The 15,058-nt window shown below is 50.0% G+C and overlaps 1 protein-coding gene across 4 annotated transcripts in view; it reads right to left on the bottom strand.

The window, feature by feature from the left end:
- The window catches only part of DPF2 (double PHD fingers 2), a 183,906-nt gene that overhangs the window by 127,638 nt on the left and 41,210 nt on the right, over nucleotides 1-15,058 (bottom strand). The window lies entirely within an intron of this gene.

Genomic DNA, 15,058 nt, shown 5'->3' with positions numbered 1-15,058 from the left:
AGACTGCTTTCAACGTCAATTCTTTCAGAGATGCCCTCGACAAGAGTTCACAAGGCGGCTTCTGCAAGGCTCTTAGCACCAGATTGAGATTCCACGCAGGTACCACTGCGTGCAGAGGAGGGCGCAGGTGAATAACTCTCTTGAGAAAGCGCACCACATCTGGCTGCAATGCCAGGGAAACACCCTTCAGGTGACCCCTGAAGCAAGCAAGAGCCGCTACCTGGACCTTAAGGGAACTGAGCAACAGGCCTTTTTCCAGATCTTCTTGCGGGAATGCCAACACTGATGAAATTGGAGCAGTGAAGGGAGAAAGTGAGCCTGCCTCACACCACGATGCAAAGGCACGCCAAACCCTTGCGTAATCAGCAGAAGTAGAGCGCTTCCTCGCTCTCAGCATAGTGGAGATGACCTTGTCTGAGAAGCTCTGCTTGCTCCGACGCTGTCGCTCAATAGCCAGGCCGTAAGACCAAAGGGGGAGGGATCCTCCATCACCATGGGACCCTGATGCAACAGGCCCCGCTCTGCTGGCATCTGCAGAGGTCTGTCCACTGAGAGCCTGATCAAGTCTGCATACCAGGGACGCCTGGGCCAATCCGGACTCACCAGGATTATCCGGCCCGGATGCTTTGCCACCCGGCCTAGCACCCTGCCCAACATGGGCCAAGGCGGGAACACAAAGAGGAGCTCCTGTGTCGGCCACTGTGGGAGAAGAGCATCTACTCCCAGAGATCGAGGGTCCCGTCCTCTGCTGAAAAAGTGCGGCACTTGGCAATTGGCTGAAAACGCCATCAGATCTAGGCTCGGCTGGCCCCAGCGCTTCGTGATGTCCAAGAATGCCTGAGCAATATTCATGACTCCCGCAAAGTGGGCCGCCGACAGCTGTTCCAGGTTTGCCTCCACCCACAGGCATAGCTTCATGGCCTCCTTGGCTAGAGGGGCGCTCCTGGTACCTCCCCGGCGATTGACATAGGCCACAGCCGTGGCATTGTCCGACAGGACCCGTACTGGCTTCAGCGCCAGGCCCGGGAGAAACTCCAAAGGCGCCAACCAAATGGCTCTGAGTTCCGGGAGGTTGATAGACCATTCTGCCTCTGCGCTGTCCTTCCCAAGCAGTGGGCTCCCCAGCCCCACAAAGAGGCATCCGCCGTGACGAAAACCCACTCCGGGGTCACCAGAGGCATTCCTGCGGACGGCTTGTCTGGCCTCAGCCACCAGCTCAGCGCCTTGCGCACCACTGGATCCAAGGGAAGGCGCACAGCGTAATCCTCCAAAGCTGGAGTCCATCGCTGCAGCAGAGAGAGCTGTATAGGTCTCGTATGGGCCCTGACCCAGGGCACTACTTCCATCGTGGCCGTCATAGAGTCCAACAGCTGCCCATAGTCCCGAGCCCGAAGAGAAGAGGCTGCTAGGAACTTGTCCACCTGAGCCTGAAGCTTAACAATTCGATTGTCTGGCAGGAACACTCTGCCCACTTGGGGGTCTAATCGAACTCCCAGATACTCCAGGGACTGAGTTGGGCGCAGCTGGCTTTTCTCCCAATTGATGATCCACCTCAGGGAGCTCAAAAGGCCAATCACCCGGTCTGAAGCTCTGCCGCACTCTGCATAAGAGGGGGCTCGGACCAACCAGTCGTCCAGATAAGGATGGACTTGTACTCCTTTCTTGCGTAGGAAGGCCGCAATGACCACCATAACTTGGAGAAGGTCCGTGGAGCAGTAGCCAACCCAAAAGGGAGGGCTCTGAACTGGGAGTGTCCTCAGAACTGCAAAACGCAGAAAGCGTTGATGAGGAGGCCAGATGGGAATATGCCAGTAAGCTTCCTTGATGTCCAAGGATGCCAGGAACTCCCCTGCCTGCACTGCCGCTATAACAGAGCGGAGAGTCTCCATTCGGAAGTGCCGAACTTCCAAAGCCCGATTGACCCCTTTGAGGTCGAGGATAGGCTAGACAAAACCTCCTTTCTTAGGTACCACAAAGTAAATGGAGTAACGTCCCTTGCCAGGGTGATCTTCTGGCACCGGAACGACCGCACCCAGGCGGATCAGATTGTCCAAAGTCTGCTGCACTGCCACAGCTTGACTGGAGACTTGCAGGGAGAGTGCACAAACCCGATTCTTAAGGGTCGGCAGAACTCTAGCTTGTAGCCGTCTCTGATGACTTCCAGCACTCAAGCGTTTGAAGTTACCCTGGTCCACTCGCCCAGAAACGAGGATAGGCGTCCTCCAATCTGCTCTGGGCCATGGACCAGCGCCCCGTCATTGGGTACGAGACCCTGGGGGAGGACCGGAGGAGGCACCTCCGGGACGGCGGTCTCTGCGAAAGGAATGCTGCTTGGGGGAGAAATTCCTTTTGAGGGAAGAGGGGGCAGAGGAGCTCGACTTGCCCGAGCAATACCGACGGGCTTCCTGAAACCGTCCTTTGGAGGAACCGGGGCGGGCACCATTGGCCCGATCCCTGACCTCCGGTAACCTCTTGCCCTTAGACGTGCCGAGATCGGTCACAATCTTGTCCAGCTCGACCCCAAAGAGCAGCTTGCCTTTAAAAGGCAACTTAGCCAGGCGAGACTTAGAGGCGTGGTCAGCAGACCAATGCTTCAGCCAAAGCCACCGCCGTGCAGAGACTGTCTGAGCCATACCTTTAGCCGAGGCTCTCAAGACATCATACAGCCAACCTGCCAAGTAGGCCAAGCCGGATTCCAGGGCTGGCCAATCAGCCCTCAAGGAAGGATCCGAGGGGGAAGCCCGCTGTGCAAGCGTCAGGCACGCCCTGGCCACATCGGAGCCACAAATTGAGACCTATAAACTTAAAGCAGCCGCCTCGGACTTTAAAGCCGCCTCCAAACTCCTGTCTTGGGCGTCCTTTAGGGCCGTGCCACCTTCCACTGGCAACGCCGTTTTCTTAGTCATCGCAGTGATTAAAGAATCCACAGTAGGCCAAAGAAAGGCCTCCCGTTCACCTTCAGGCAGAGGATAGAGGCGGGACATAGCCCTCGCCACTTTAAGGCTCGCTTCTGGGAAATCCCATTGAGCCGAAATAAAGGTGTGCATTCATGCACGTGGAAGGTTCTAGGCGGGCGCTTAGTCCCCCGCATAATGGCAGAGCCAACAGAGGCTGAGGGAGAGACGTCCTCCAGAGAGGAACTCTTCAAAATGCTCATGGCCTGCACTAACAGGTTGGGCAAATCCTCTGAGCGAAAGATCCGTGCTACAGAGGGTTCATCCGCTCCATCCAAGCGGGAATCCGTCTCCTCCAAGGAATCCCCAAAGGACAGTTGGGAGAACTCAGATACGCTGCCCTCATCTACATCAGAGGAGACCGAGTCCTCTAGGGCCTGGAAGTCCACCCGAGGGCGTTTGCTTCCGGAGGCCTCAGCCCCTTGATCAGAGCGGGGAGCCGGGGCAGCGATTATCATAAGAAAAGCCTGATGCAGCAGCAAAAAGAACTCAGGGGAGAAACCCCCTAGACTGTGCACTTCTGCCGCCTGGGCCACGGCCCTAGACGCACCCTCAACCGGCACTCGCAAGAGCGGGGGAGAAACATGCTGCGCATCCAAAATGGCGTCCGGCGCGAAACTCCGAGGAGCCGCGTGGGAAGAACGGCACTTAACTTTCGCCACTTTCTTGCCGTCGCCCGAATCAAGGGCGACCATAGCATTAACGTCTCCCAGCTCGAGGGCGGCCCAAGAAGAAGCGGCCAACAAGGAGTGGGCGAGCAGCGGGGGATGGGCGCTTATGGCGGGAAAAAACGCCGTACCGGAGGAAGAACCGGGACACTGACCGGACTCCAAAATGATGCCCAACAAAGGCGATTCAGGCTTTGAAAACCCCCGCATCCCTGCTAGACGCACACACGCGGTCCGGGGAGCGAATCTTCGCGCCCTCGCCCTCCGACGCCATAAGTCACGTGGAGACCGAACGGGGAACCCCCTGCCCGCTATAAAAAGGTAAAATTACCTGCTTCTCGTTCCGAGCTGTAATGAACTGGTGTCCCAGTGAGCAGTAAACGTTGAAATAAACGCCCTTAAAGGACGTCAAAATTTTTTTTTTTTTTTTTTTTAAACGGAGCCAGCGGGAGGGGGGAGAAAAGGAGGGACCTGGCACCACCAGGTTTGTACTTGCTCAAGAAGAGCCCTCAACCCCAGGTACTCAACAAAACCTAAAGATTAGGCTTGGAGACCTAGCAAGAGCTGCTGCTGTGTGTGACCACCACCTGCTGAGATAGAGAACATACTGAGGAGTTTCCGGCAGCACATGACCACATATAGGGAGGCAAAAGGATTGCTCTCTATCTCCACCTGCTGGTAGATGGACACAACCCACCAGTCTATGGATTGATCAGCATGATGATATGGAAGAGCTATTACTACTACTACTTATCATTAGCTATTAGGGGTGGAGGGGCAAGGGAAATGTGTCTCGCTTGTATTTGGCTTTGCTGTTTTATTCCACTACTTTGCAAAACTATATTTCTAAATGGGAAGCTGACCTTAATCTCATTTATGATATGTAGTGTTGGGAAAGGGGCTTTAAATACCTTTTGAAAGTCTCCATAGCTAGAAATCTAGTTGAAAAGGGTCAGAAAAATTTCTATCATTGGTATTACACTCCTGATCGGTTGCTTAAGATGAACCCACAAGCTTCTAATCGTTGCTGGATAAACTGTGATAATCAAGGTACTTTTTTTCCATATCTGGTGGATCTGCCCAAAAGTGCAGCTTTATTGGACTTCCATTATGGATTTGGTCTGCCAAATTTTGCAAGCCCCATACCCCCAGCGAGCGGAGTGTTGCCTTCTATGTCTTAAACCTCCAGAAATTACAGTGGACCAGCATAAAATGGCAACACAGGTCTTTACAGCTGGCAAGTTGGCGCTGGCTCAGTCCCGGAAACAATCCTCACTGCCCTTGATGTCACATCTTATTCAAAAGTTGGATTTTGTCTTTCAGATGTCTAAACTGACAGCATTATGGAATGGCCATGTGGTGGCTCTCTCAAAATTTTGGTGTGCTTACGAAACCTGGAGAACCACATCGCTTTTGGAATTTTGATTTTATTTGATTGTTGCATTCCTGAGAGAAGGGTGTTAGGTAGGGGAAGGGTTGATGACTGAAGTTTGTTCATTTTGTTGTTCTACTGCCTATACTGTTGTACTCCTATTACTTGAATTTTTCTGTAGTATTATTGAAAAAAACATAACAGCTTTAAAAAAAAAAAAGAAAAGAAAACCAGGATTCAAACAACTGTTTAAAATGTGACGACCGTCCATATAGCTTGGGAGTGTCTCAACACAAAAATGGAATTAAGTGGGCCCTTTTACAAAGGTGCGCTGAAAGATGGCCTGCGGTAGTGTAGACGCATGTTTTGGGAAAGCGCAGAATCATTTGCTGTGCACCTGTAAAAATGCCTTTTAAAAATTTTTTCCGTAAATGGACGTGTGCCAAAATGAAAATTGCCGTGCTTCCATTTTGGATCCGAGACCTTACCGCCGGCCATTGACCTAGCAGTAAGGTCTCACGCAGTAACCGGGCAGTAATGGTCTACTCGCATACTACTACTACTTGACATTTCTATAGCGCTACTAGGGTTACGCAGCGCTGTACAATTTAACAAAAAAGGGGGGCAGTCCCTGCTTAAAGGAGCTTACAATCTGAAGGACGAAATGACAAGTTGGGGTAGTCTGGATTTCTTGAATAGTGGTTAGGTGCAGAAGGCGACATTGAAGAGATGGGCTTTTAGCAGGGATTTGAAGATGGGCAGGGAAGGGGCCTGGCGTTGGCGGTGGTGGAGAAGGGTACTGAAAGGAGGGATTTGCCTTGAGAGCGGAGGATACGGGTAGGAACATAAGGGGAGATGAGGGTAGAGAGGTAGGGAGGGGCTGCAGATCAAGTGCATTTGTAGGTTAGGAGGAGAAGCTTGAACTGTATGCAGTACCTGATCGGAAGCCAGTGAAGTGATTTGAGGAGAGGGGAGATGTGAGTATATCGGTCCAGGCGGAAGATAAGACATGCACAAGAGTTCTGAACGGACTGAAGGGGGGATAGGTGGCAAAGTGGGAGGCCAGTGAGGAGTAGGTTGCAGTAGTCGAGGCGAGAGGTAATGAGAGAGTGGATGAGAGTTCGGGTGGTGTGCTCAGACAGGAAAGGGCGGATTTTGCTAATGTTGTAAAGGAAGAAGCGACAGGTCTTGGCTATCTGCTGCATATGCGCAGAGGAGAGGGAGGAGTCGAAGATGACACCAAGGTTGCGGGCAGATGAGACGGGGACGATGAGGGTGTTGTCAACTGAGATAGAGAGTGGAGGGAGAGGAGAAGAGGGTTTGGGTGGGAAGACAATAAGTTCGGTCTTGGCCATGTTCAGCTTCAGGTGGCGGTTGGACATCCATGCAGCAATGTCGGACAAGCAGGCCGATACTTTGGCCTGGGTTTCCGCAGTGATGTCAGGTGTGGAGAGGTAAAGCTGGGTGTCATCAGCATAAAGATGGTACTGGAAACCATGAGATGAGATCAGCGAGCCCAGGGAAGAGGTGTAGATTGAAAAAAGAAGGGGTCCAAGTACAGATCCTTGAGGAACTCCAACAGAGAGCGGGATGGGGGTGGAGGAAGAGCCATGAGAGTGTACTCTGAAGGTGCGGTGGGAGAGATAAGAGGAGAACCAGGAGAGGACAGAGCCCTGGAACCCAAAAGAGGACAGTGTGGCGAGAAGTAAGTTGTGATTGACAGTGTCAAAAGCGGCAGATAGGTCGAGGAGGATGAGGATGGAGTAGTGACCTTTGGATTTGGCAAGGAACAGGTCATTGCAGACCTTAGATAGTGCCGTTTCTGTCGAGTGTAGGGGGCGAAAACCGGATTGAAGCAGTAAAATGCTGATTACTGCCCGCGCTCCAGAAAATAAAAATATTTTCCTGCGCGTATAGCAGACACACATCAAAAATGAAATTACCAAAAAAGGCCGGCTGGTAACTCAAAACTGACGCGCACTGGGCACACACAGGCACCTACGCGGCTTAGTAAAAGGCCCTTAAATGTGCTTGAATGTCACCAAGGGCTAGAAAATATAGAGGGGTCAATATTCAGCCAGTGGGAGAACGCCCACATAAATTCCACAGTCAACGTGACCCCAGATATTCAATGCCGGTAACCAACATTGAACATCTGATTTCATTTTTGGCCACCAAAACATAACCAGTTAAACTGAAGTCTCTCCCTGTAACAGGAAGTTTGCGCAGTGTGCTTCCACTACAGCATCAAAGCTGAGGGCCCTGAAGAGCAGGAAGAAGAAAGAAGGAGCGTGCAGAAGAGAGGGGCTGTAGGAGTGCAGGGAGAGGTAAGAAGAGGTGCTGGGAGAAACAAAAGGAAGACAGAATTGTCCAAGAAACCTGAAGTGCTCATACTGGGAGGGGGTAGACAGTGCAATGCCGGATGGTTACAGGTGGGGGAGAGATAACGACACCACTTAACTTGCATCAAAAATTTTAACTCAGAAAATTAAAAAGTCATGGGATAGGAGGAAATGTACTTCTGTAGATTAGGAATTGGTTATTGGACAGAAAACAGAGGGTTGGGTTAAATGGACATTTTTCTCAATGGACGAGGGTGAATAGTGGAGTACTGCAAGGATCTGTACTGGGACTGGAGCTATTTAACATATTTATAAATGATCTGGAAATCAGAACAAGTGAGCTGATTAAATCTGCACATGACAAAAAACTATTCAAATTTGTCAAAATACATGAAGATTGTGGAAAAACTGCACGAAGAACTTAGGAAACTAGAAGACTAGGCATTCAAATGGCAGATGAAATTTAATATAGACAAATGCAAAGTGATGCACATTGGAAAGAATAATCCAAACCATAGTTATCTGATGCTAGGGTCCACCTTAGGGGTCAACACTCAAGAAAAAGATCTGAAGAGTATCTGAAGAACAGGATGATCCTACACACACCACCAAGGACACTAAGGTCCTCCCAAGGACTTTCACTAACTACACCCTCTCCAAAAGACATTACACGATGTGATACCCGCAAGCAAGCTTTCTCCGGAGTAGCCCCCACACTCTGGAATGCATTGCCTGAAAGGCTCCGCTTAACACAAGACTATCTCTACTTCAGGAAGCAGGTGAAAGCAACCAAGCCTTCCTACTTTCTTACCCAACTATATGTTAAAACTTTGCCTTACCCTTCACTACCAATTATAATGTTCTATTATGTACTGTGTTGACATTGCAAGTAGTATACCATGCCATACTTTGTATTGTTAGTTGAATATTTTTATTGCTGTACTTGCCCATTGCTCATGTTTAATCTATTCTTACTGTACACCGCCTTGAATGAATTCCTTCAAAAAGGCAGTACATAAATCCTAATAAATAAATACATGTCATTGTAGACAATATGCCGAAATCTTCTGCCCAATGTGTATCAGCGGTCAATAAAGCAAACAGGATGCTAGGAATTATTAGGAACGGGATGGTAAATAAGATCAAGAATACTATAATGTCTCAATCGCTCCATGGTGCAACCTCACCCCAAGTATTAAGGAAAGTAAATAAAAGCAAGAGAAAAAGGAAACCAATATGGTTCTCCAAGCAAGTGGCTGAGAAAATAAAGGCTAAAGAGGTGGCGTTCCAGAAATACAAAAAAACTCAAGAAAAGGAACACGAGGAGGAATACCGGATGAAACTGAAAGAAGCCAAGAGAGAGATACGTCTGGCAAAAGCGCAAGAACAAATGGCTAGAAATGTAAGAAAAGGTGGCAAAAATTTCTTCAGGTATATTAGTGAAAGGAGAATGACTAAAAAGGGAATTGTGAGACTAAAAGATACTGCGAACCGCTATGTGGATAATGATGAAGAAAAAGCAAATTTGCTAAATAGATACTTTTGTTCTGTTTTCACAGAAGAAAATCCTGGAGAAGGACCACGATGGACTGGAAAAAGTACTAATGAGATTAAAGTGGATAGAGCACCGTTCACGGAAGAGAGTGTGTATGAACTTGAAAAGCTAAAGGTGGACAAAGCCATGGGACCGGATGGGATCCACCCCAGGATATTGAGGGAGCTCAGAGAGGTTCTGGCAGGTCCTCTTAAAGATTTGTTTAACGAGGGATTGGAGAACGGCGGAGGTGGTCCTTCTTCATAAGAGTGGTGATAGGGAAGAAGCTGGAAACTACAGGCCGGTAAGCCTCACTTCGATTATTGGAAAAGTAATGGAAGTGATGCTGAAGGAAAGGATAGTGAATTTCCTGGAAGCCAATAAGTTGCAAGATCCGAGACAACATGGTTTTACCAGAGGGAAATCGTGCCAAACGAATCTCACTGAATTCTTTGATTGGGTGACAGGAGAATTGAATCAGGGACGAGCTATAGACGTAATCTACTTAGATTTCAGCAAAGTTTTTGACAAGGTTCCCCACAGGAGGCTCTTAAATAAACTGGATGGGCTGAAGATAGGACCCGAAGTAGTGAACTGGATTAGGAACTGGTTGATGGACAGACGCCAGAGGGTGGTGGTGAATGGAATTCGCTCGGAGTGAATGGTGAGTAGTGGAGTGCCTCAAGGATCGGTGCTGGAGCCGATTCTGTTCAATATATTTGTGAGTGACATTGCCGAAGGGTTAGAAGGTAAAGTTTGCCTATTTGCGGATGATACTAAGATCTGTAACAGAGTGGACACCCTGGAGGGAGTGGAAAACATGAACAAAGATCTGAGGAAGCTAGAAGAATGGTCTAAGGTTTGGCAATTAAAATTCAATGCGAAGAAATGCAAAGTGATGCACTTAGGGAATTGAAATCCATGGGAGACGTATGTGTTAGGCGGGGAGAGTCTGATAGATACGGACGGGGAGAGGGATCTTGGGGTGATAGTATTTGAGGATTTGAAGGCGACGAAACAGTGTGACAAGGCGGTGGCCGTAGCTAGAAGGTTGTTAGGCTGTATAGAGAGAGGTGTGACCAGCAGAAGAAAGGGGGTGTTGATGCCCCTGTATAAATCGTTGGTGAGGCCCCACCTAGAGTATTGTGTTCAGTTTTGGAGGCCGTATCTTGCTAAGAATGTAAAAAGAATTGAAGCGGTGCAAAGAAAAGCTACGAGAATGGTATGGGACTTGCGTTACAAGACATATGAGGAGAGACTTGCTGACCTGAACATGTATACTCTAGAGGAAAGGAGAAACAGGGGTGATATGATACAGACATTCAAATATTTGAAACCTTTTCCGGAGATGCAAAGGCAGTAGAACAAGAGGACATGAAATGAGATTGAAGGGGGGCAGACTCAAGAAAAATGTCAGGAAGTATTTTTTCACGGAGAGAGCAGTGGATGCTTGGAATGCCCTCCCACGGGAGGTGGTGGAAATGAAAACGGTAAGGGAATTCAAACATGCGTGGGATAAACATAAAGGAATCCTGTTCAGAAGGAATGGATCCTAAGGAGCTTAGCCGAGATTGGGTGGCAGAGCCGGTGGCGGGAGGCGGGGATGGTGCTGGGCAGACTTATACGGTCTGTGCCCTGAAAAGGACAGGTACAAATCAGGGTAAGGTATACACAAAAAGTAGCACATATGAGTTTATCTTGTTGGGCAGCCCCCTCCCCTTGCAGAGCCAGCAGAGACCACTGTCTTCCTCACTCTATCCCACCCCCCGCCGCAGCGCTTGTATTCAACGCTATCAGCGCTGCCTCCTCCTGCACCTCACAGTCTCCCACCAGCGCTTGCAATTTGCTACTGGCGCTGCCTGATCAACTCACAGACAAGGCGCCGATGAACTGCACTGGGACCTTCCCTCTGCCGCGTGCATTCCACCCTGCGTAAACAGGAAGATGAATCAGCGCGGCAGAGGGAAGGCCCCAGAACAGCACATCGCGCCGCGTCTGTCGGCTGTCAGGCAGCGCCGAGCAAATTACAAGCGCTGCCGCAGGGGTGGGAGGCGGAGACTGTGAAGTACAGGAGGAGGCAGCGCCAATAGCATTAAATGCAGGCGCTAAGACGGGGTGGGAGAGGGCAAGCCGGCGAGGAGACACCACAGCACATCACTTGTGGGCTGTGGTGACTTCTACAGCACTTCTTCAAAGTGCTTTAGAAGTTGCCACTCCTCTGGATATATGTCAAGCTGCTACATGGTCATCGATGCACACCTTTATGAAACACTGCTGAACAGATGATGCATCAGCAGCTGACTTGTTTAGAAAATTGGTTCTGTCCTCGTCATTGTGAGGCACCACCTCCACCAACTCCGGTAACAGTTCAATAACTTACATATAATTCTGTAATTAACTGTTACTATGTATTTTTTCTTTAGCTTGGGAGTCTTCAGCTGTGTGGCTGGATGATCACACTGTCCACAGAGAAAAAAGTTGGTTACCTGTAACGGCAGTTCTCCTTGGATAGTTCATCATCTAGCCACACAGACCCACCCTCCCACCCTGAGTTGCTGCCAGCTTGAGTATTTAACTGAGTTGACAGGGGGCATGTACAATGTTTATACTGTATTACAGAGGTGGGAAGGTTAGGGCATGTGCAGAGAGCTCTTGAGTTTTCTGTGCTATTGGAAGGCTGGGTCAGTAACATCATCCAGACATCACTTCGGCTATGTGGCTAGATGATAAACTGTCCAAGGAGAACTACTGTTACAGGTAAGCAACTTCTTTTTACTGCTTACCTCAGGGCACGCTGGGACAAACAGAATTCCCCCCTCCTTCTGACTGCTCTCTTGAGGAGGAAGAAAGATGGAAGCTGTACCCTAGGTCTTAGATCCAGTGCGTAGAGGGCATGAACCCTCCCATCCTGAGGCAGTAAACTACCAGAGATGCCAAGGGTGGTTCATCCCAATGTTGGAGATTTACCATCGCAATGCTGGAGATTGACGGCCAAATGAGTGAGATTTTTCTCGCGAGCCTTGTTGTGTGGTCATTTCATTTTTCTTATTGTATTGGTCCTAATCTCTGGTTTCTGCTTTCTTATTTTAATTGTCTTGCCAGAGTCTCCTTGTCCATTTGGTAATTTTTTTCTCTCCATGTCCACCATCCATCTTCTCTCTGCATCCCTATCTATCTGACCCAGTATCACCCTTGTCTTCTCGCCATGTTCAGCGTCTCCCCTCTCTGTGTCCCTATTCTCCCCAACCCCACGTGTCAGCCTCCCTCTCTCTCCTTGACAGCATCTCTCCCTCTCTTCCCCCCCCCCCCACCCCAGAGGTCCAGCAAGTGTTCCTCTCTTCCCTCGCTCCTGTTCTCTCTTTCTTCATCCCCTGCAGATCCTGGTACCTCTCTCTTTCCTTGTCCTCCTCTCCCCCAAGTCCAACATTTCTTTCCCTCTCCATGGATCTCTCTTCCCCACCTGTCCGGCAACTCTCTCCCTTCTTGCCCACTCAATGCAGCACTGACCTCTCCTTACCCCCTCCTCCACTGCACCAACCTCTCACTCCTTGCCCCATCTCCAGATGCAGCACCGACCTCTCACTCCTTGCCACCTCCCGCCCAATGCAGCGCTGACCTCTCACTCCTTGCCCCTCCTTCCCACTCGAAACAGCACTGACCTCTCTATCCTTGCCCCCTACCCTCCTCCGATGCAGGACCCAACTCTCCTTGCCCTCCCCACAATGCAGAACAGACTTCTCATTCCTTGCCCTTCCCCTCCCTCGATGCAGCACTGACCTCTCATTCCTTATCCACTTCACCCAATGTAGTGCTGACATCTCACTCCTTGCCCTCTCTCATCACGATGTCCTGGTGGTCTAAGGTACTCTCAGGCAGCTGCTACCTGTGCTGACTCTGAAGTTTAAAATGGCAGCTACAAACTCTCGCAGTAGACTCGCGAGAGTTTGCGGTTGCTGCTCCTGTGCTGGCTCTGAAGTTAAAAATGGCAGCTGCGAACTCTCGCAGTAGTCTTACAAGAGTTTGTAGTCACCATTTTAAACCACAGAGCTAGCACAGAAAGCAGCGATTGGGAAATCGCTTTTGCCCAACGACATGCCATAATCCCCTCCTGTCTTGTCTTCAAGGTCAGTGAGCCCTTAGGTCCCGCAAGGCCCCGAAGGACCTCAGAGGACAGCCGTGCAACCCCAAATCTTCACCCGCGGCGACCGCCATTCACCAGGGGTTGAGCCCCCAGCTGCAGGCGGTCAGCAGGACTGCTGGAACCGCGGGGTTGACGGACTGACCTGGCTAGAGTCGGGAGTAACGGGCAATCAGCAAACAGCAGTCAGGCGCAGAGCAACTCTCTGGGCAGGCGGCTAGCAATCAGTAGTCAAATACAAAGCACAGTCTCTGGGCAGGCGGCTAGCAATCCGTAGTCAAGTACAAGCACAGTCTCTGGATAGGCAGCTAGCAATCAGTAGTCAAATACAAGCACAGTCTCTGGATAGGCAGCTAGCAATCAGTAGTCAAATACAAAGCACAGTCTCTGGGCAGGCGGCTAGCAATCCGTAGTCAAGTACAAGCACAGACTCTAGATAGGCGGCTAGCAATCAGTAGTCAAATACAAAACACAGTCTCTGGGCAGGTCCAAGAAGACGCAACACGGAACCACTGCGCAGGCTTCGGGAACAGAACCTGAAGCAAGGGTGTCAGCTAGATTCCATCTTTAAATATCGAGCCACACCGCCCTCGTGGGAGAAACCCATCAATCCGGCCCTGGGAGTCGGCAGAGCCCCTCGGATTGGCTCTGCCCGATCTCCCAGGCGGAGTCACAGCCTTGGCCCTCCAATCCGGTGCTAGGTAGGCGAGTCGGCCCCCGCATACCGGCGCCGCCATCTTGGGCGGCGCGAACCTCGTCCTGACCTCCTGCAACCAAGAGACCGGCGTTCGCCGTCGCCGGCCGCCGGTCTGACCCGCCAGTCCCGCGGCAGCGCCGGCCCCCACGCAGGAACCCCCAGGCCGTCCTCTCGCGCCGCGGAGGACGCTGGCTCCCGTCCCCCGCGGCGGGAGAGCAGGTAGAAGCGCGGGACGCGACACCTCCTCTCAATGCGTGAGAGGAGGATGCTTTTGGTTGTGAGCTGGAGTCAGGGGTTGAAAGCATGTCACACGCCAAATGCATGTGACATGGTAGCTCTGAACTACTGCTTGTTTTTTCCTCTCAGGGTAGCAATTCACGGTGATTTTTTACCTATGTGGCTGTTGTGCAGTTACCTGTACTGTGGTACTGCTAGTGCTGTATTTCAAGCACCAGTCACTGATGTTTCTCCCTTCTGGAGAGGGGCTGATCACAGAATCCTAATCCATCTCAGCACAACTGTAAGTGACTGATGCACTAACAAAAAAGTTAAAGCCCTTCCTTTACCGATTCCTTAGCGAATCGGTAAGAAACGTGCATGCATCAAGGAAATCGCATGCAATTGAGCTGGTCGCTGCTAGCTCATTTGCATGCGATTTCCTTTCAAGTCAGTCGGCCAGCTGAGCATGCGCAGAGAAGCCAAGCGTTATGCTGGCTGCTCTGCGCATGCCAAGGACGTCCTTTATGGACGACAACAGGTTTGCAATACTCTTTACCTTTCTTTGAAACCCAGCGGTGGATAAGGGGTTGTTCAGCACCTGAACAACATCCACTTTCACGATCCGGATTGGAAGCAGCTCAAACCCGGTTTCATGCACATTACAAAGAAAAGGGAGAAAAGGAAAGGATTGAACGCAAATAAAAAAAACTCAACGGGAGACAAAAAAAATGTGCAATGGTGGCTAAGAAAGCAAAGAGAATTTAGGAATTGCTAGGAAAGGAATGGAAAACAACTGAGAATGTTAAAATGCATTTGTATCGTTTCATGGTGTGACCGCACCTTGAATAGTGTGTTCAATTCTGGTCACCGCATCTCAAAAAAGATATAGTGGAATTAGAAAAGGTACAGAGAAGGGCGATGAAAATGATAAAGAAGTTGGGCCGACTTCCCTATGAGGAAAAGCTAAAGCGGCTAGGGCTCTTCAACTTGGAGAAAAGACGATATGATAGAGGTTTATAAAATAATGAGTGGAGTGGAACAAGTAGATGTGAATCGCTTGTTTACTCTTTCCAAAAATACTAGGACTAGGGAGCACACAATGAAGCTAGCAAATTTAAAATGAAATGAGAGAAA

Source organism: Microcaecilia unicolor, chromosome 11 (genome assembly GCF_901765095.1).
Source record: "Microcaecilia unicolor chromosome 11, aMicUni1.1, whole genome shotgun sequence".
In the NCBI taxonomy this organism is placed as follows: Eukaryota; Metazoa; Chordata; class Amphibia; order Gymnophiona; family Siphonopidae; genus Microcaecilia; species Microcaecilia unicolor.
The sequence above is the reverse complement of the archived record's forward strand: the minus strand, read 5'-3'. Positions and strand labels throughout refer to the sequence as shown.